Source organism: Aquarana catesbeiana, linkage group LG11 (assembly GCF_042186555.1).
Source record: "Aquarana catesbeiana isolate 2022-GZ linkage group LG11, ASM4218655v1, whole genome shotgun sequence".
Lineage (NCBI taxonomy): Eukaryota > Metazoa > Chordata > Amphibia > Anura > Ranidae > Aquarana > Aquarana catesbeiana.
This window is the reverse complement of record NC_133334.1, coordinates 174291908-174315082: the sequence shown is the minus strand read 5'-3', so window position 1 is coordinate 174315082 and position 23175 is coordinate 174291908. Positions and strand designations below refer to the sequence as shown.

Sequence of the window (23175 nt, the reverse complement as noted above, 5' to 3'; positions counted from 1 at the left end):
GGAACCTTACTTCACATTTGCTGGGAATGCCCCCCTGTGCGGAGGTTCTGGTAAAAGATCCTCGACTTGTACTGCAGACTCATGGTGACCTCAATCACACCCTCTCCTGAGGTAGTTCTGCTATCTTTGCTCCCTGGACCGCTTAAATCGGTCAAAAAAGACGTTTTGTGTCACTTTCTGGTGGCTGCTAGGACGGTTCTGCCCAGACATTGGAAGTTGACAAGCATGCCTTCCCTGGGGGATTGGGCAATTGAAGTGGACCAAATTAATAGATTGGAACAAATGTTGTTGCAGGAAACGGGTAAAGAGGAGCAATTCTCCAAGACCTAGACCTCGTGGTCTATGTTTCGCTACTCCTCAGAATTTATTCTATGGGCCTCAGAGGACTCCACCGACTCACCTGTGTAGCCAGAGTGGAATGTCTCTTTCTTAATCTCTACAATCCTTACTGCCTTGACCCCTCTATCCCCACTCTCTCTCTTTTTCTCCTTTCCCTTTAAATGTTACAATGTTACACGATCACCTAAATCACAATCTCTAGTTTCATCAGACCAGAACAGTGGCACACACAGAGCTTCCCCCTCAGAGAAAACGTGTTCAGCACAGCAACAAAAGCCCTAGCCTACTTGTAATGAGTGGGCACCACTCGTTGAGTACATAGTGGTGCTCACCTAACCTTAATAAGCCAGGTTAGACGCTGTAGGTATACAGGCTTATATACCACACCAAATCTACCAAAGCTCACAAATTATCTAAACCATGAGACGGTACGACACCAGTGTTGCACGGATGTATATCTCTGTTTATATGATATTGAACGGCATATATGTATACTGTACAATTTTTCTATCTCAATAAAATAAGATTGAATTAAAAATGAACACAACTTTTTATTACACATAGATCATACTACACCCCGGAAAAACTGTTTAAGTGGAAACGCAGGGAATCCTTTTTATGTCCTCGATGTAAGGGTACATCGGCCAATCCAATTCACATGCTGTGGAGATGTCCCAAACTCCACCGATATTGGCAGGATATAATCAAAAATATAAATAGCGTACTATGTATATAAATACCACTAGAAACGAAACTATGTTTATTAAATATAGTGGAGGAACTAAATATTTCAAAAAATACCCAAATCGCAATAACTAGAGGCCTGTTCCAGGCACGAAAACTAATAGCCCAGAAATGGATATCAATATATCCCCCGACGGTCGAAGAATGGAAAACACAAATAAAAGAAATCATAATAAATGAGGAATTTACTTATATACATAGAGAGTGCCAAGATAAATTTGATGCTATTTGGAAAGGTTGGGTAGAGGCTTGGGACCATGAAAATCCAAGTTGAACCATACTGGGAGAGGATGTGAGTGGGGGAGGGAGAGTTATAGTAAAGAGAGGACAATTTAATATAAATTGGGTTTTTTTTCTCTTTGTTTTGTTTTTTTTTTTGGTGGTTGAATGTTAGAAGGAAGATAATGTATCTGGACAAAATGTATGTAATGTGTGTATAAATGTATAAGCTGCATTGCTATAAAAAGAATTAAAAATTACTGAATCGAAGAAAAAAAACGATACCATCTGATCTTCAAACTCAACTACACAACTCTCTCCCATTTGCCCGGTTAATGATGCATATCTCATAACTAGGTATTAGCTTTACAGCAAACCCGAAAGATCTCTAAGCGACAAATTACCCTCCAATGTTAACACAACTTTCTAAACTCCTCACATCCTGGTCATCCCAGCCACTGGCATGGATGGGCAGAATAACAGTGGTCAAAATGTCTATCCTTCCTAAGATCCTATATCTTTTTAGAGTACTCCCCATTACGATTCCTTCACACTTCCTACGCATTTTACAATGCAAAACCATTCAATTCATTTTGGATAAACTCAGACCCCGTTTACCAAAACCCACCTTTTATTCCCCCCCGAATCCAAGGAGGACTTGGTGTACCGGATTTCACTAAATATTACTATGCAGCCCAACTATCACAGTTGCCCAAATACCACGCTATCAAAGAAACCCCACTATGGGTAGCATTAGAGTCAGTTGACTGCGACCCCCTCTCCACCACAAATCTCTTATGGCTAACCCCTGCTCAGCGGAGGATAATCACAAATTCCAATACTAAACATAGCCTTTCCATTTGGGACAGATTGAAAACCCGATTCGGTCTCCAATCTCGACAAAACCCTCTCTGCTCCTTCCTCCACAACCCCTCCTTCTACCCAGCCTGGTCCTCCCCAACCTCCTTCTCAGCATGGTCAAACACAGGATTGATAGGAGCCCACCATTTCTTTAAATCCTCTAATATCACACCCTTCCCTACCTTGTGCGAAACACATGATCTTCCACCCACAGAAACCTTCAGATACCTTCAAATTAAACATTTTTTGAACCACAACGCACCCCCAGACTCAACGACCCCTTTTTTCACTATCTTTGAACAAATCTGAAAATCTGACCCCACAGATGTGGACTTATTTTAGACTTATACACCCAGCTACTTTCACACACAACCTCTTCCCCCCCAACCTACACAAACAAATAAGAGACGGACCTCCACCTCCAATCAGATGAACTAGATTGGGCTCAGATCTGGCAGGCAACCAAATCGGCCACACCAAACATAGCGGGTCTTGAAACCAATTATAAAGTACTTACCAGATGGTATCTGGTCCCTGCCAGAATAACAAAATTTTTTCCGCAATATCCCTCCCACTGCTTCCAAGGTTGTACAACCCCGGGCACACACATACATATCTGGTGGGAATGCCCTATAGCAACTCCTTTTGGATTTAAGTGTTCAAAATCCTCTCCACTATATTCTGTGTTACCTTACCACCTGATCCAACAGTAGTGCTCCTGAATAGCAACCCACAAACCATAACCCACCACCGATTCAAACTCATGCTCTTTGTAACCACAACAGATAAGCAACCCATAGCGAAAGCATGGAAATCTACCTCACTTTGCATAGTGTCAGTCAAACAAAGAGTAACACAAGCTATGATTCACGCAAAAACTGAAGCAATCCTTCTTGATAAAGTATCTAAATTTGAATCATTATGGAAACCATGAATCTAATTCCACAACCCCCAGGTTTTGATAACTCGCTACTACTACCCTGAGGGCATATAGTACCCACTTCACCATTACGCTTAACCCACGCCTAGCTTTCTAGACTAATGGTCCTCTCTGGAGACCCCTCCCTCCCTTCTGCCACCCTTGCACCCAACTTTTCCCTTCCTCCACCTGTATGTCCAACTACAGACTGGGAAAATTGGGATAGTTAGGATCACTGATCCATCTACCAGAAAACGCCAAGCCATAATGCCGTAACTTGGCCCTGGTAATGTCTATTTATCCCCCCAACGATCTACAACTTTACTTTTCATTCCATTGACAAATCCGTCCTCTACATACACTTGTTTAACATTCTAGTTACACGGTCTTATTTTTCAATGTTCACTGTTAACAACTGCTGAAATCACAAACTATGGTAGAACCATCAGAAAATATATTGTATCACCAAATTATCCTAAATGATTTCACTTGTTAATTACTTTTCATTGGAGAAGCCTAATTACCTGTTCTTATTCTTATTGTATTACCACATATGTTATTAATGTACAAATTTATTGTATCTTGTAATACTCAATAAAATATTTGAAAGAGAAAAAAATGGACATCTAAGCCGAACAGACAACAAGCAGGATCGTTAAGAAAAAATTATCGTTTTTAGATTTCAACTGTCATTTTTATTTATTTTTTTGTCATAAGGTATAGAGGTTTAAACATGGAGCAAGACCTGAGGTTACCCATAACCATTTTCCACGGTCCAGATAGATTGGAAAGGAAAGAAAGAGAGAAAAAAGAAAGAAGAAAGAGAGAAAAAGAAAGGAATAAAGAAAGACGAAAAAAGGAGAGGGAGGGAGGAACAAGGGGGTGGGGAACAAAATGGGGGGGGGGGGGAGCTGAGAAGGTGTCGGGTCCAGATAACTAAAGTATTTGATTAACGGAACATAGGTGTGATATTATGTTCTGAGCAGGGCCGCACCCTCTGCAGTAATGACAAACTGATTCCAAAGCTCCCAATGTTAGAGTATTTTTCTTGTTGATTTTGCGCAGTGAGTATTAGATCCTCCATTTTATTGATATCCTCCATTTTATTAAGCCAACCTGCTGTAGTCGGCAGTGGTTGTTTCTTCCAGTGGAGTGGGATACAGGACTTTGTGGCGTTCAAGAGGTGTCGCACAATGAATCTTTTATAGAGTTTGGGTGAAATGGTAGAGACATGTAGCAGGAAGAAGGCCAGATCATCAGGAACCTTGTATTTGGTGAATTTTTAAGTGATTTCCCTGACTGCTGTCCAGAAGTGGGTTAGCTGAGGGCACGACCAGAATATGTGGAGTAGCATTCCTCTGTTCCCCTAGCATCTCCAGCAGAGATCATTTGTGGCGGGATAATATTTGTGTAGTAGGTGAGGGGTGAGGTACCATCTTGTTAAAAGGTTATAATTGGTCTCTTGGATTTTCGTACAGACTGATGGTTTCAGGGAAAATCTGAGGATGTGCTGCAGTTGGGCAGGCATAAACGTACGCTTCAAGTCTCATTACCATTTGTGTATGAATGGTAATTGTGGTTGTGCAGCTGTGCAGTTTAAGATATTATATGTTTTAGATAGTACGTGTGGAAGGGTGTCCTCGTCTGAGCAGTATTCTGCCAAGGTCGTCAGAGAACGGCCAAAACGCTGTGGGTGTTGCAAAGTGTCTTATTGGATAGCAGTCCAGAAGGAGAGTTTAAAAGGGCCCGTGCCATCCATCAACATTTCCATAGAGGGCCACTGACCCGCCATCAAAAAATGGGATGCCTGAACCCAACCCCCTTGATGTAAGGTCCTGAACGTATGGGAATTGAGACCGGGAGAGAACTGTGGGTTCCCTATAATAGGGAGCAGGGGAGAATCTGGGGTAGAGAGAGAAGTCTGTGTGCAGACCTGCGAGCTTATTAGAAGCGTCATACCCAATAAAAGGTGCAATTTCAACATTGTTGGGAGATGATCATAACACCATAGGGCACTCTTTAATGAAACGCCAGTTTGGGCTGCTCTAGTTGTGGCCAAAGTTTAGCAGAGTGATGACGACACCACGTATTGGGGCATCTGGTTCCTCCTGGACCTCAGCTTAGGGATGTATTCATCTATTGTGGACTGGGAACTTAATGGTGTAGGCAAGTTATATAGGGAAGCATAAAAGTCCCTAAATACCTGTGTGATCTGTTTGGGCAGTACAGTCTTTTGAGCATTCGGTGTCAAGATTTGAGGAATATATGTTTGCAGTTTATGTTCAATAATTGACCTAGCTAGAATTTTTCCCACATTTATTTCTGGATTCATAACTCATTTTGCGACATTTGCAATGCTGCCTTGGCTTTATAGCGCAGATCGTTGATCTGACCACGGAGGGAAGTAAGTTTGAGGACGAGAGAAGATGAGGGGGCGTGTTTGTGGCAAGATTCCACGGTATTAAGTTTGGATAGGAGCAGAGCTAATGGTTTTCCCCTTTCCTTATTGATCCGGGAGCCATATTTAATAAGTATGCCCCTGATCACAGCTTTATGAGCCTCCCATAACGTCCCTGGGTCAAAGTCTGAGTTAGCATTCGTCTGAAAGTAGAAGTTTAATTTTCTATTCTTCTCCTCAAGTATTTCTGGTACCTGTAGGAGGCTTTCATTCAACCTCCAAAAACGATTCTTGGAGGAGTTGATGTCTGAGAGCACGTAGGTCAGTGAAATGGGAGCATGGTTGGACGATATCATGGAACCAATGGAAGGGGGGAATAGAATGTGTAGTTCCTCTCACCTGAATTTTGTAGTCACCAGACATCAATCAATTGAGCTCTGTGGGAGCCAGTGGGGACAGAGGAAGAGCCCGAGGAGGTGTCTACCGTAGGGTTCAGGGGAATATTAAAGTCCCCACCTAAAATCAATTGACCTTCCTTAAATTCCAGAAGTTGGTCTAAGGTATGGAGAATAAAGATTTCCTGATGATCATTAGGGGCATATATCGTTGCCCATGTCAAGTGTACGTCACCTATGAGACCCTTGATAAACACAAAGCATCCCTCCGTGTCCACCAAGGTGTGACAAGTCCAAGGAAGTTTACTAGACAACAGTATAGAGACTCCTCTAGACTTAGCATTCTTATTAGTAGAGTGATAGGTCAGAGGGTAAAATCTGTTTTTGAGGATAGGTAGTTTGTCATCCCTGAAGTGGGTTTCTTGTATGAATGCTATAAGAGCATATGAATGTTTCAGATCATTTAAAAGCATTCGTCTTTTTTCAGGTATGTTAAGACCCTTTGTGTTTAGAGAAATTATCTTTAAGTTATCCATCTCCAACTAGGGGAGGGGGGAGGAGGGGGGAGAAAAGTAAAGAGAGGAGGAGGGTAAAGTGCGAGAGGCAGACAAATGGTCCACCACTCACAACTCTACAAGACTAAAATTGTCAAATAAGAATTTGCAAAAGCACAAACATGTGCAGGCCTATTTGGGGAAGTGACTAGAACAAGCTCAGGGTGAGCATACTCAGCCCATCCCAACCACCCCAGGCAGGATAAGAGAAAATAGAGATAGGGCACAAGCAGCAAAAAAAAGAAAAACAGTGTTTTTGATATTTTGGGTGAACAGGAGTTACTGGCGTGTGTGCCTCCCACCCCAGCCCGCCCCTCCAAATAGCACTGAAGGAGGGGGTTCTGTTGACTGTGAGAGACAGACTACTGAAAGTCTCCGGTCCCCATTAAGCAGCATGAATGAGAAATTTCAAAGTGTCAATCCAGCAGGAAATATCAGAGTAAGGTCATCCTGGGACACAACATATACTTATGCATAGTTAAACAAAAAAACGGATTATATAACAAGCAAACTGTCATTACATATATGAATCACAAATATGTTGTGCAAGGGTCCACCGAACACCCCCCCACAACCCGTCCAAGAGTCATCATCATGGCTAGGAGGCGAGGGGTACTGAGCTACAGGGGTACTAAACAGAGAAACCACTAAAGGCCAAGCTGTTAAATGGCATGAGAGCAGTATGGAGCAGAGCAAAGCCTCCCCCCACCGCACTTATGCCCCGTACACACGGTCGGATTTTCTGATGGAAAATGTCCGATCGGAGCGTGTTGTCGGAAATTCCGACCGTGTGTGGGCTCCATCGGACATTTTCCATCGGATTTTCCGACACACAAAGTTTGAGAGCAGGCTATAAAATTTTCCGACAACAAAATCCGATCGCGTCAATTCCGACCATGTGTGCCCTGTTCCGACGCACAAAGTGCCACGCATGCTCAAAAGAAATTCCGAGACGGAACAGCTCGGTCTGGTAAACTTAGCGTTCGCAATGGATACAACACTTTCGTCATGGTGCAATATTAAAAATGGTTTAATACAGCGCACTCTCTTCTTCTTTATAATGTGAGAAGAATGAAGTAGTTTTGCTGCTCATATTCACACAGACTTCTCACAAACTTCTTTCTTTATTCTTTATCGGGATTCGATTCCCTCAATATATTTCGATTTGTCACATCTTACAAAAATTTTTTTTGTTTTTGTTTTTTTTTTTTTAAAGGCATTTTTTTTTTTTTTTTTTTTTAGGTTTGTATTTTTTCCAAGGCTGATCTTTGTTTTATTTTATTTTTAGTTTTACTCCAGAATATTTTTGTGTGTGTTTTATGTGTCAAGTTACCACAACACCATTGATATCTTATATTATTTATTCTCAAGGAGATTGTTTGGTGTTGGTGTCCCTTGTTAATTTCACATTGTACTTTAGAAATGTACCTACCTCCTCACAAATAAACTGTCCTTTTTGAAGGAAAACACACATAGGAGAGTATAATTGAAACCAAAAATCCTTTATTAAGGGCTCAGAACCAAACAAAGAGGGAGGCAACACTGGAGAAACAGCAGAAATTAGCGAAGCCTTTGACCCCCAGGGCAGACATCAATTCTTTAACATCAAAATTGGTGGCCTGAGGAGTCCATATGTAAGGGAGTGCAGTCTGGTCCAGAAGTCCCAGAGATCCGGAAAGCAGCAGATGACATCTGTGTCCCCAGGCTGTGGTACCACAAGAGGCTGCATCTTTTGCCAGACCAGACTGGACCCAGGGTCATCACTTTCTGGTCTTCTTTCCACGCTTCCTTCCCGGCTGTGGCTCTGCTGTTGGAGATGTGGCAGGAGGAGAAGTAGGACCTGGAGGAGGAGGAAGACTAGTAGGACCTGGAGGAGGAGGAGAAGTAGAAGGACCTGGAGGAGGAGGACCATGTGTGAGGTCACAAATGTGGGTAGCAGATGTTATTTGGCCCCTCAACCCCTTATTGAGAGCTTCCAACATTAATGACTCACACATGAGTTGTTGGCCTTCCTCCATACGCTGCATTTTACAGGCAATTAGGCCAGCAAAGTCCTCCTCCACAGTGTGGGGGGCTGTCAGGGCCTCTGTAGCCTTCCAAAAGAGACCTATGGCAGCCTCCTCTAGGGTACTCCTCTTCCTGCCACTTTCTCTTTGCGGGTGTAGGGGAGGGACCTGCATATCAGGCAGCCTGCTCAGCCCGGCCACCTCCTGGCTGAGACTTCCCTGTGTATGAAAAAGGGATATGGTTTTAGTTTCTGCATCATCAATCCCAAACATAAATTAGTACTCCAAACTAACATGTAGTTAACATCATTGATTGGATAACCTGAACTATTTAGAGGAATGCTATACCTGGCTCAAGCTGGGCTCCTCCACATGTTGCTGCCTGGAAGGCCCAGGTTGGGCGTCAGAAGCCTCAGCTAGGGGGGAAGGAAGCGTGGAAGGAAGACTGGAGAGTGATGACCTGGGTTCAGTCTGGCCTGCCAGAAAATGCAGCCTGTCATAGTACCACATCCTGGGGACATAGATGTCATCTGCTGCTCCGGATCTCTGTGAATCCTGGACCTTCTTGTGCTCCCTTAGATAAGTGCTCCTCAGGCCACCAATTAGGATCTTCAAATAGGTGGTGTCTACCGTGGGGATCACCTGCTTCACAATTTCCAGCAATTGATCCAGTGCTGCCTTCCTCTTTGTTCAGTTCTTATAATGTGGGTGGTTTGTCTGCCACAGACAAGGCAGCTCCCTGAACATGTCAATGAAGATTGCCATAAAGTCGGTATAGTTCAAGATATCCATTTTCACTGCAAGACACAACACAAGACAAACCCTAATGTCAGGCAAAACTCTCCTAATCTAGTTACAATATAGGCCTCAATCTAGAAGCAGTATAGGCCCAAGTTTGGCTCTTACCTGCTTTATCACGATCAGCGCCTTCGATACTCCTTCCTCCGATCACAGATCGTACGTACTACGCACGCGTGTTACGCTTTATACACACTGCGCATGCGTGTAACTCGCCCGCCCCTGATGTTCTTTCTAGTCTATTCCCCGCCCCTTTTCGTTCGGCGCAGTGGGTGAAGAGCACATGGTGGAGTCAGAGCAGGTGCGTGCTAATTATAGCAACGAGGAGGAGGAGGAAAGCCCGGATCCGGAAATGTCCCGATCCAGAGGGAGACGATTTAAGGCCTTAAATATGTCCTTTGGGGAGATGTTGGAGATGGTCGACATCCTGAAGAAGGCCGACTATGATGGAAAGTATGGACCTTACCCCAACCCCAATATCAGAAAGGCCAAGATCATGGCGTAAGTGGTCAAAAGTCTGCACCGGAATTTCGGGGTACGGCGATCGAAAGATCAGCTCAGGAAGCGGTGGTCGGACCTGAAATTAAGAGAGCCCGAGCAGTACAGAAAGATCCGGAGAGTGCTGCAAAAAAGTAAGTAGTTGTGCTGTGTTCCTATTCTTTTTGTCTTTATTACGTTTGTGCTGCTCCATGTGCTTTTCTTAAGTGTTGTACAGTTTAAAATGGCAACTTTCATGTTCATGGGCCCATTATTCGTTTGTATCAAACATTTTTCTTTCGGCCTATAAAACACCATTGTTTAGGCCATATGCATTTGCCCACATTTTTTAGGGCCTACTTGTATGAAAAATATTTGGTTGTGTAGATGGGTTTGTGACTAGAATGAAATGCAAACTAGATTCTGTGTAAGGAGAGGACACTCAGCAGCTGTTTTCACATCTGGACGCTGGAGCACTAGTGTGGGACACCAGAACACCCTTTTTATTAGGGGGCCCACACAGGTGCTCCAGTGTATACTATAGGGGGGTCTCCGGACAATAAAAATGCTACATCTTGGAACTCTGCCAAAATAGACAATTGTACCCCACTTCAAAGCAATGTTTCATCTTTATATTTCGGCCATCAAATATCTGTGTGCTAATTATACCATTTTTGTTTTACATAGGGGAGAAAAGAATCAGAGGACACCCCTCATCTGAGGAGACCACAGACCCCCCACCTCGGGAAGAAGGGGAAATACCCCCAACCCAAGAAGAGCAGGAGGAGGAAGAAGATGTGGTGGAAATTGGCACCACAACAGGTGAGCGTCTGCGACCACAGACAGGTAAGAGATGGATGCCGGCATATTTATAATACCTGTTTTTTTTTTGGTTTTCTCTCTTTTTAGGTGATCGTGATGTTGTGGACCCAGGGCATTTCACCTCTGAAAGTGCACAGATCCTGATTAGGGAGATCATGGGGTGTAATTTAGCTTTGGAAAACATCAAGAAAAACATCAATGATGTTATTCAAAAAAATAATAACATCATTGATGTTTTGGGGAGAGTTTAAAACCCCTCCAAATCCCTTTGTTTTTTTGTACGCTACAATGTTAAAAATGTTTTAGCGATTTTTAGAAAAACCAAATTTTGAGGATGCCACTGTGTGCCAACATGTGCAATCTGCCATCACGGGAGATCAATGGACGCGTTTTGGGGGTGCAACCCCTTCCTCAATAATAAACTAGCTGAGAGGAAGGGGTTGCTCCCCAAAACACGTCCCTTGATCCCCTGTGATGGCAGCTAGCACATGTTGACATTTGTAAATTGGTGTGCATCTTCAAAATTTGGCTTTTCCTGGGGTGACTTCACCCCATCTGAACGCAATATCAAACACAGTTCCTAAATACTCATGTCTGATATTGCCTTCAAGTTTTACCATATGTGAACTTTGTAAGTTCAAGATTTGTGTCTTTCTTGTTGGTTTTACACATGCCTGTTTTATCTTAAATGGACATTTCTATTTTTGATAATGCCACCCCAAAAATTGTTATACAACAAACATGTTGGTTTGTTTTAAAAACCTTTCTAAATGCACATGTGATTGTGCAGGTATTAAAAAGATTGTTAATCAAGAATGTGTGGATTATTGTCTCAACGCTACAACGCTTTTGTGGTGATGTAATTGCTGCTTTCTGTGACAATCGGTGTTATTTCCTAAGGGCAAATCCACTTTGCACTACAAGTGCAGTTTCAGTGCATTTTCAAGTGCACTTGTAGTGCAAAGTGTATTTGCCTTTAGTAAATAACAACCAACAGTGCTTTGTATAAGGTTACACAATCACGCCATTTTCACGACTCACCACATTTCGGTCAGGGTCAGCTAAAACAAACACAAGCAGTAAATGTCACCAAAGATTTGCTTAATTTTTTTTAATTTGATCAAGGTTTCACAAATTGTCTGGCATATTGGTGGCCCCCCTACCCGCAAAGAACTCAAGGTATCTTAGCCGGACATCAGGATCTTATTTATAGTTTCTAGAATTTCCCCCCAATACCGGAATAGTTTTGGGCATTTCCATATCATATGGATCAGGTCCCCGGTATTCTGGCACCTTGGACACCACCCTCTGCCCAAATTCATATAATCTTTTTGGTGTGTAGTAGGTCCTATGCAAAAGCATTAAATGTGAGAACTTCTGAGCAGGTGAAACCGAGACCTGGTAACCTCCCACCAGTATCTTTTTCCACTGTTCATCCGATATGTTACCCAGGTCTCTTTCCCATTTACTTCTACACTTAAGTTTTTCTGGTCTCTCCATGCTATCTCTACTTATATGTGGGTATATTTCTGCTATGGATCCCCTGGGTCCTTCAGAGCTACTTATTCTTTGAAGAATGGGAGAATGACTCCACCTCGGACCTTGTTCCCCAAATTGAGCTTTTAAGGCATGTCTAATTTGTAGATAATTAAAGTACGAGTGGTTCGGTATATCGAATTCCTCCTTTAATAAGTAGAATGTTTTCAGGGTACTACCATTATAGAGTTGGGCCAGTCTGACTATTCCCCTTGTTTCCCAAGCCTTTATTTTCCCCATTGGTATTAATTCTCGTAGATTCTTATTATCCCATAGAGGGGCAAACTTAGCTATACCACCCATTCCTTTCAAGGTTTTAATAGATTTCCACACTTTTGTTATTAATTTAACCGACGGGGTTCTGAAGGCAAAAGAATTCGCCTCCAGGACTTCCGGTAATGATTCATGTGGTGCTCCTGCGGTCAATATTCCCCCATTGCTATCCCCTGATCCTATATGCTGTAACTGGGCAGCTAGGAAGTAACTTCGGGGGTGTGGGACCACCATACCCCCTTCTCGAGTTGATAATTGTAGGGTTTGTAAGCCTATCCCAGACTGTCCCCCTTTCCATATAAGCTCTCTGAACAATGTATCAATTTTTTTTAAACCATTTCCTGTGGATCCAAATTGGTGTATTATGCATTAGGTACAATAACTGGGGCAACCACAGCATTTTGATCAGATTACATCGACCAGCAACTGACAATGGGAGCCCTCTCCATATATCAATCTGGTTTTTAAATTTAGACAACAAGGGAACCAAGTTATCATTTATATAATTACCCAAATCCCTTGTTATATAGATACCTAGGTATTTTGTTGTCTCTACTGTTTCCATTTGGAATTTATCCAAGGAGATGCCGTTCCTGATTGGATCTATTGGTAATAACGCTGATTTCTCCCAGTTTATAGTGAGACCAGATAGCCTTCCAAAACTCGTGAAGATATCTATCACCTGTCTAAGTGAGTGCTCCGTGTCCCCCAGAAATATGAGGACATCGTCCGCGTATAACGCGATCCTCTCTTCTCTATCCCTTCTCCGGAACCCTTCCATAATGTGATTTTGCCTCACCGCAGCGGCCACCGGCCACCAATCAGAGGTGACAAAGGGCACCCCTGTCTTGTGCCTCTTTCAAGTCGGAACCTATCAGAGAGAGAATTATTGACTTTAACTTTAGCACTGGGTTCATTGTATAGAATTTTAACCCATTTTCTAAAGGAGGGGCCGAAACCAAACTCCTTCAGGACACGCCACATAAAACCCCATTCAAGGCTGTCGAACCTCCTAATATTCCTACTAGTAGATCTACGAGGTATAAACCCTGTTTGATCTGGATGGACTAATTTATGAATTATTTTTTTAAGTCTGGTAGCAAGAATCTTGGCTAAGATCTTAGCGTCTGCACAAAGCAAGGAGATAGGTCTATAAGACCCAGGCTCTAGTGGGTCTTTCCCTTCCTTGTATAACATAATAATCGTTGCCTCGGATATTGAATTGGGTAAGTTCCCCTCTTTCTTTGCCCAGTCAAATACATTAAGGAGCTCCGGGAGTAGTACTTCCCCGTATTTTTTGTACGTCTCTGTAGGGAGGCCATCAGGGCCAGGCGATTTCTGGTTTGCCATTTCCCTTACTGCTATTCTAATTTCTTCTAAAGTTAGTGGTCCCTCCAGTGTCTCCCTGTCGGTATCTGTAAGGGAGGGCAGCACAATGTTCCCAAAAAAGCTGTCCATTTCCTCATCTCCCACCGTCCCCCGAGATTTATACAATTCTTCATAGTATTTATTAAAGGTGTCGCCAATCTCGTCTGCCAAAGACGAGACTTCACCACACTTAGTTCTAATAGCGGGAACCGTGGAGGGGGAGGAGCTAGACCTAATTATACGAGCCAGCATTTTCCCAACCTTTTCCCCCTCCCCATACGCTATTTGTTTTTGGAACAGTCTCTTGTTTTCAGACTTCCTACCCATTACATCCTTGTATATTTGTTGCTTATTCTCCCATATACTCTGTTTAACAGAGGATGGGTCTTTCACGTACTCCTGTTCTGCGGCAACTAACTGCTTTCTGATCTTCTCCTCCCAGTTCAACAACGTTTTTTTAAATCTTGCGACCTGCTGGATAAGTAAACCCCTCAGGTATGCCTTTAACGTGTCCCACATCACCCCTCTTGTTGTGTACTTATTGAGCACTATAAATTCGTTCAGCTTAACTGCGATCTCATTCTGATCCTCTATTATTTCAAACCACATTGGGTTCATCTTCCATACCCTACAAGATTTCTTATAACCTATATTTATCGTGGCCGTCAACAGTGAATGGTCCGATACCCCTCTAGGTTGATAAGTTATATCTTTAATTATTGAAGAGGCTAAATCATTACCCAATATAAAGTCTATCCTTGAAAGTGTAGAATGGGAACCCGAGTAGCATGAAAATTGCTGAGCCTCAGGGTTCCGTATTCTCAAGAGGTCCAACAGGCCCGCTTCTTGTAGAAATTGGCCCATTCGATTTTCTTGAAGCCCCCGCCCCTGGGGGGAACCTATCTATTTTGTTATTAATAACAACGTTGAAGTCCCCAACTACAATGATTGGTATGCTAGGTTTATCTACTACAAACTCCAATAAGCGAAACAAAACTTCTAATTTAAAAGGGGGGGATGTAAATATTTACTAATAAACATTCCTGGTTCTCTATTGTACAATGTAAAAAGATATAACGGCCCTCCGTATCTATATCACACTGCCTGCAGGAGAACACTACCCCTTTACCAATCAGCACCTAGACACCTCTAGAATATGAGGTGTGCACCGCATGGAATTGGTGCTGAAATCGCTTCTTTCTTATTTGGGATTTGGTGTCTTTGGACAAATGTGTCTCCTGTAGGCAGACAATACCCACCTTAAAAATATCCAATGTATCAAAGATAACTGCCCTTTTAGCAGGGGTACCCATCCCTCGAACATTCCATGATCCAATGTTCAGTACCATTTATTATTCTAAAAAAAATAGTTAACCAGGAGAGGCAAGACATAAAAACACATGCTCAACCTTAAGAACTTCATGGAAAGAAATACAGTTAATACTAATATTCCTTATAGGGCACCTTGCAATGTTAGATCCAAGACTCCGGCCATCACTACTGCCCTTTGTATCATATTTGCCCATTTGACCTAGGTTACTCCCCTTTATCAAAGAAGTAAACTTCCTCCTTATCAGATCAATATCCCAATATTTACAAAGCATACCCATACTTTCTCACTCCAAACTTTACTAATGTGCCCATATTTTACTGTGCCCATTGTGTTATTACATATTCCGGTGTACAGTAAGGTATACCTATCTTTTGTTGTGCCCAATGTGCTAGAGCAAAATCCAGTGTACCGTGTATTTTCTTACCCTTCAGTGTCTCAAATACTTCCCTCCAGTGTGTTCTCCTAATTACATACCCTTCCCCCCCCCCACCTCCCCAAGCCCACCCAACTCAAGCTGCTTATGTTGTTTTCCCCACTCCCCCCACCCATCCCATACCATTCTAGGTTACCCCACAAGGCTTTTTTAATGACCGTCACATACCACCCTATCCATACTGTGCTCCTTCCTCTCATTCCCTCATCTCCCCTCCCCCCACCCAATGCCCTCCCCACCTTCCCTGTGACCATGTAAACACTTTTTTTAACCAACCCCATTCCATTCCCACTTCCATTTACCGTATCAAAAACCCCACCCCACTCCACATAAAAAGCAACATTATTGTTTTAAATTTGTGCCCCACCTATGTGTATCCTCTTCAAACCATTTTACAAACTATTTCACAATTATTTCATGGGTAGTTGATCTCTTTTATCCTCTAACCATGCTAACGCACTAGCAGGGGAATCAAAAATCTGACTACCTCCCAGTGCGTTTATCCGAAGCCTGGCAGGATACAAGAGAGCATAGAACATGAAATCTGACATTGAATTTTTGAAGGCTACGTTTAACTCCTAAGAATTCAGCTCTACACTTCTGGAGGTCAGGGGAGATGTCGGGGTAAATTGATATCCTAGTACCACTGTACAAGACTTTCCCCATCTCTCTGGCCTTTCGAAGAAGTCTTACTTTGACCTTGTAATTTAAAAATTTCACTATCATCGGTCTTGGGGGACTTCCTTTGTGGGGAGGGCCTAAAAGGGACTCTATGCGCTCTTTCAATCGAGTACTGTTGCGTAAATGTCTCCCTTCCAAAAGTCTCGATCAGCCAGCCTTCTAAGAATGCTATCGGATCTGGGCCTTCGCTCCTTTCAGGTAATCCCACCACCCTCACATTATCCCTTCGAAGTTTGTTTTCTATTTCATCAAATTTCCTCGCCAGGCTATCTATTTTCTCTTTCCAGACTTTGGCCTCCTGCTTCATAGGGTACAGCTCATCCTCTATCGCAGTTATTCTTTTTTCCGTTTCCGTTACTCTTTCTACTGTTTTCTGGAGCTCATGCCGTGCCAGGACTAGCTCCTCTTTGATGTCCTTCATTTGTTCTCCTAATTCACCCAGGGAGTGTTTGCATGTGTTAATTGCCAAGAGAATGTCTTTCAGGGAAGGTTCTCCTTCCACTGGAGGTGTTAAGGTGAACGGGGCCTCTATTTCTTTTCCAGTCCCTCCTGGCCCTTTACTAGTGGGGTTCTTTGTACCAGAGGCACTTGCGGGCAAACTCGGGAGCCCCTGGCTCTTTCTATCAGTTGATGATTTTGTTTGTGCATGCTGCCCCCCTTTATTTGGAGTGTGTTCCGCTACGTGGACCATTCTCTCCAGTTTGGCGGTTGCTGCCACAGCCGCCGCCATTGCACCTGCCACAGTTGGCTGAGCCCCTTTGTCCTTCTCCTTTTCTTTGGCCGAGCGTAAAGATTGTATACCCACACTCTCCTGGCTAGTGTGTTCATCTGCTTTCCTCCTTGTCGACATGGTGCCCAATCTACTATAAAGGTTATTTAGCTGTGGTGGGGTGAACGAATACTTTAATTATCACACAAAGCACAGATAAGGAACCCCACTCATCAACGCCTGTTATTCTCAATACTTTAGCTATTGCAGCAATGAGGTCAAGAAACAGATTATTGCTATTCTAACGTGCCAAAAGCAATATTTTCACTCACGCTGTGTAAAAGCCTCTTCTCAGGCTCACAACTCGGCTTACAGTCCTCCACAATCCACATCCCCTTGGTAGATCACCCACCGACCACAGTATTTATACAGGAGAGAAGAAAAGGGATTTATTGAAGACAGTACCTCCGTCCTGCCGAGCTGAATGTGCTTTTACTCACTCCCTTATCAGTGCTCCGGTATCCGCGGCAAGTCCTTAGTGCCGCACCAAGCAAAGTAAAGTTCTTTACACGGCTTCCAGAAAGCTTTGCGGAGCGCACACACAAACACCTCCACTGCTGTCTCCCGGCTTACGTTCCTGCAGCGGCCGTCCCTCCTCGAGGTCCTTAGTCTCGCGAGATTATGCTGTAGCTGTCAGGCTACGAGCGCCCCCCGAGATTCGGCAGGCGCCCTCCGAGATTCGGCAGGTGTCTACGTATACACTGTGCAGTCTCCGACGGCCTCCGGTGGTCCCCGACAGATGCTCACAGGGGGATAGGAGACACAGGCAGCACAGCGGTAAGAGAGGCTAGATACACCAGGTACTACAGCTGATTATGCCAGGGGTATCGTATTCGTGGAGCGGGGTGCACACACGCTCTCACTCCTCACCAACACACACCACCATCTGCTTCCGGTCACGCCTCAGGGTTGTTTCATTTATAATTCCGGCCTCAGGCCCAACTGAGCCAGCATAGTTGGCAGAATGTTGCCGTAAAAAGTTATGTAGAACACAGCATGCCAGGATTATATGATTCAGTTTATACTCCGCCATATGGATGGGTGTAAGAAATAGACGGAACCGGCTGGCCATGATTCCAAATGTGTTCTCCACCACTCTTCTGGCTCTGGCCAGCCGGTAATTAAAAACCCTCTGTTCTGGGGTGAGGGTCCTCATCGGGAATAGCCGCATAAGATGGTCCCCCAGCGCAAATGCTTCATCCACAACGAAGACGAATGGGAGTCCTTCCACATTCTCTTCTGGAGGTGACAAGTCCATGTTGCCATTCTGGAGATGCCTGTAAAACGCCGTCTGGGCGATGACTCCACCATCGGACATCCGGCCATTCTTGTCCACATACAGGAACTCGTAATTAGCCGACACCACCACCAACATCACAATACTATTGAACCCCTTGTAATTATAATAGTACGACCCCGAGTTGGGTGGTGGGACGATGTGGACATGTTTGCCATCAATTGCCCCTCCGCAGTTAGGAAAGTCCCACCGCTGGACAAAGTGGGAGGCCACAGTCTGCCATTCCTGTGGCGTGGAAGGAAACTGTTGAGGAAAACAAAAATAAATTAGTATTTAGAAAGCAGATTAGACACAAACATTCTTGGCCAACATCCAGATAACATTTATTAAGGGGAATTTTACAACACCAAAGTATAAGGTACACCTATCATATCCCCCCCCCCATGGGCCATTTCTAACATTATAGGAGGGGGGGGATCTTGGACAGGTAACCCTCTCCACTTCATTGAGAGATGAATGCCTAAATAATGGGTATTACTTGGAATAGCCCCTCCTTAGTTACACTATTGGCAGACCACTGGACAGGTAAGAAGTGTCATAATACAAAGATATAAATACACACTGTACACATTTGAGCACATTTGGACATTCTGCTATTACCTAGCAAGATAATAATAGGATACAAAAACTTTAAACAGTACCATTTGAAAGTATTCAGGCAGGCTCTTGCACTACATGCTTTGGGGAATTCATCCATACATCTGACCACAAAAGAGGTGGGTATAGTGTGTAAGGGTTTGGCAAAGTCAGCAGATAGATGATTGAGGATAGATAGAGAATTGGGATCAGCTGACTTAGCAGTTGGGGGGAGGGAGGGTTAAAAATTATTTGGGGACACCACAAAAAAAAGCCTCTGGCACTCTGCCTGAATTTAATGCACAAATCAGATTTCTAAACATTTTAGGGGGTATTTAGGGTAAAGCACTACTATGGAGCTGATAAAATACATTGTTAAGTGACTACATGATGTGAATATAGGGCAGGAGACCATGCTGGGGAGGTAAGTGAAGGCAAATATGTATGAAGGAGAAAAAAAATAAAATTCCAGCATGCATGAGGACAAAGGGGACATTCACAGCATATTACAATCATGGTAATTAGGGAATGAGGAAAGAAATACAATATATTATCAAACATTAAATACAATAAAATGTGATAATAAAGGATAAAAATCTTACCTTAATATAGTCCTTCTGCAGGACCTGGATGATGGCAGAACAGGTCTCTGGGATAATGATACCCAGAGCCTGGGGGGAGATGCCTGTCGAGAAATTCAAGTCCTGCAGGCTTCTCCCCGTCGCCAAGTACCGCAGGGTAGCAACGAGCCCCTGCTCCGGAGTGATGGCTTGCCTCATGCAGGTATCCTGCCTGCTGATATAGGGGGTCAGCGAAGCCAACAAACGTTGAAATACGGGGTCCGTCATCCTGACAAAAGTTCCTGAAATCATCAGGATTATTCTCACGGATCTCACGGAGCAAAGGCACATGAGAGAACTGGTCCTGCTGAAGCAACCAATTCTTGGTCCATGAACTCCTCCCCACCCTGTTCATGGACTGGACTTGTGTCAAGGTCAGGACCCCAACACCAAGCCCCCGCATAGCACGAACTCTACGAGGAGTACGTATACGCAACATGGCTAGAAAACGGTCGGCTGCTCAGAATGAAGTAACAGAACGCACTGAAGAAAAGAAAGGCCTGTGAAGAGCGACCTGAAAAACAGCAACAAACGAACAAGAACACAATGACTAATCCAAGTCACGCGTAGCTTGCTTGCACGCACTGAAGAGCAGATACAAACCCACAAACTGAACCGCAGAAAACGATCTGAAAGCCACGAGTCTGAAAAAGCGTGAATCGTCTCTCATCAAACTTTTACTAACACGAGATTAGCAAAAGGAGCCCAAAGGGTGCCGCGCTTGGTTCTGAAATGGCCTTTTCTAGTCTCATCGTACGTGGTTGACGTTGCCGCGTTCTTGGCGATCGGAAATTCCGACAACTTTGTGCGACCATGTGTATGCAAAACAAGTTTGAGCCAACATCCATCGGAAAAAAATCCTAGGATTTTGTTGTCGGAATGTCCGATCAATGTCCGACCGTGTGTACGGGGCATTAGACCGAGTCACCCCCCACTCGCTACAAGCGGAAGGTAGGAGAGGCAACCGAATCTACAGCAAGGCCACTATCACGACCATGGAGTAAAGAACGCCAGCTCCCACTGTACTGCATGGCAACAGACAACAATATTACAGTCAAAGCAGCAGCAAACAGGCGGCAGCAATACATTTAAAATAGCAGAAAACATTTCAGTCTGACCGTAGCTGCAGGGAAAGGGAGAAAACTGTGCAGCCAAAATATTAAGGCTCGAAGACCTCTAAATGTCCTGATGAGGGAGGGGAAGGAGTAACAGAGCAGTGGCAACTAGGTGGGGATCCGGACATGGTATTGGGAATGAGTTATTTACTAAACATTAGAGAGAAACGTCACATATCCTCCCGGGGAAGGAAGAAATATTAAGGAGCAAGTCCTTCCAAAATATGCAAAGGGAGGATGCACAGCCTCCTCATGGCCCGTGCAGCCTACACCAGGGGATAGGAGCGATATAGTCAGTGCATCAGAACTCCAGGAGGTTGTAGAGTGGCACATGATCCCCTTGTCATATGGTATACAGCAAGGGTTAGCTGAGGGGAAAACAATGTTTGAGGGTGGCAATTGGCAGTTAAGACTCACGTGGACCCTCTGGGGAAGATACCCGGGACCTCCACCTGGTTCTGGTCGGTCTAGGTCGCGAGTTCCACCATGGCACCACCAATCCTGAGCGGCCAGCTGGTTGCGGAAGGAACATCAGCCAATTCAGAACTGGGATGGGGTCCGCTTCTCGGCCTTTTGGCTAAGATCAAGTGTAGTATCTGTTCTTATCAGTTTCCAGGAGGTGGCGCTTGCTTCCGTCCCTGATCTATGGCGAGATAGAGATGGGATGGCGGTTGCTATGCAAAACCTGCTGGAGTAAAGGTGACCTGGACGGTTCGTAGCCGAAAGGGAGGCCTTCTGATGGGGATGGAGAACCACGGGGTCTGAACCGGAGGGTCGGGACTCTGGCCTTCTGGCCTGGATTGGGGCAGCTCTAGCTCCAGACAGTTATTCGGGAGAGAACGCTGTCTCCCCTTTCTCCCACCGGGGGAGCGGCTAGTATTTCCCGAATGTAATTAGGTAGGAGGGACGGAACGACGGTGAAGCCTGATGGTAAAGTGCTCTCACCAAGCTTCCAGAACTCCATACCTTTCTGCCTGGGGTGGGGGCTGCTGTGGACTGGGCTGGTGGCCAGGGTTGGTTTTGAAAGCCTATGGAGTAGTGCCCCTGGAGTGGCAGTCCAGGGGTGCCATAGAATCACTGTGAGTGGCAGTCACTTTGATTTGAGGCACCACGGTCACTGCACTAGAACACGCTTTTTTTAGCACCTGCCTCTTGGGCCGGGCCTTTTGGCTAGGACCAGAGGAATTTTTTATTCCTGGCCGAAGGGCCTGGTCATTTTTTTACACAATGGCCACCTTTTTCACTCTCCTCTCCACTATCCCTTCCCCACTTTTTATTTATTTTCTTTCTTTTTGATTGAAACCTATGTTTTGTCACATCTTTTTCAGGTTTGTCTCACTGTGTGACGAGTAAGGACGGGTCCTCGAGCCTGCCCTGAAAGTCTTGGGAAGGGGTGGACATGGCCTTATGGCTTCGTCCGCCCTGACTCATGGGGTCTCCCTTCGGGGGAGCCCCACCTTGGGTGGGTTCTGCCTCGGCAGACCTTTCAGAGAACAGGGTCTGTCTGGTTTCGGCCAGATAGACCATTGTAAGTACCTTTGTCCCCGTCTGGAGCCTAATGCCCTGGGGGATCAGGGAATTGGCACGTCTGTGTACCTGTTGCACTTTTTTGTGACCACTCTTTATGTGTGTGCACATTTTTTATGCACCGGGTGAAGTTGTTTGGGTGTGTTATGCACGCCATAGGCTTTCAATAAAAAAAAAGTGTCTGTACACAGTGTTCCAATAAAGTAACCAGGGAAAGATTGCAGAAGATGGGCAATTGCCCTCTCACCAATGACTGTACTGAACTAGATGCCTTACAAGCCGCGACCCGGGAAGAGACATCCGTCAATTAAGCCAACAGCAATGACTCACAGGTGCGGAAGGTGGACGAACGTGGTGTCGAACTGCTGAGTTGGTGCCGTGTAGATGTCTGTCAAACAGCAAGTAGGTTTTAGGCCCTCCAAGGCCGGGCTGAAATCTCTTGAACACCGCGTGGTAGGCCGCAACCTCTCTCTCCCAGTCACAGAGAGATGTGCATCAGGCAAGGCCCAGGAAGAAGAGACGGTGAGGTGAATATCCAGGCTCCTTTATAGTCTTTCCCAGAAGTCACCTCAAATGGTAGCAAGGATCCCTGAGATGTGCAGTCCCGGTGTATGGTTATGCAGTGGAATCGCCGGTCAGAAAGATTACTAGTTCCACAATCTATTGGGTTGGGCTCACAGATATGATGACAGTCACTGGCGCCCAGCGTTAAAGGGATACAAATATAGATGAGGAATGATAGAAAGAGCACACAATATTACACTTATAGTCCACCATCGCTACATCCTCCCCCCACTTGAAAGTCTTTGGTCCCCGAAGACAGAACATAATCTGTGAGATCACTTTACTGTATAATAAAAAAGGAAACAGTTATGTTATAGGTCAGGAGCTGTTACAGTCAGCAACTGATCCAAAGAAGGGTTTTCTAGAAGCAAATTATATACATCGTCAGGCAGTCATATCAATTTTGTGACAGGCCAGTAATAAATTAGTGGCCCACCCAGTAGTGTCAGGAGGTGGATCAAGGTCATCCTCTATCAAAGGATGTCATGCTGAAAGACCCAGCCACATTTCATCTTCAATGCCTTTGCTGATGGGAGGAGGTTTGCACTCAA

General features: G+C 44.5%; 1 pseudogene; it reads left to right on the top strand.

Annotated features, from left to right (window-relative positions):
- The first annotated feature begins 21090 nt into the window (after positions 1-21090).
- Positions 21091-21223, top strand: LOC141113031 (U2 spliceosomal RNA; annotated as a pseudogene).
- The last annotated feature ends 1952 nt before the right edge of the window (positions 21224-23175 follow it).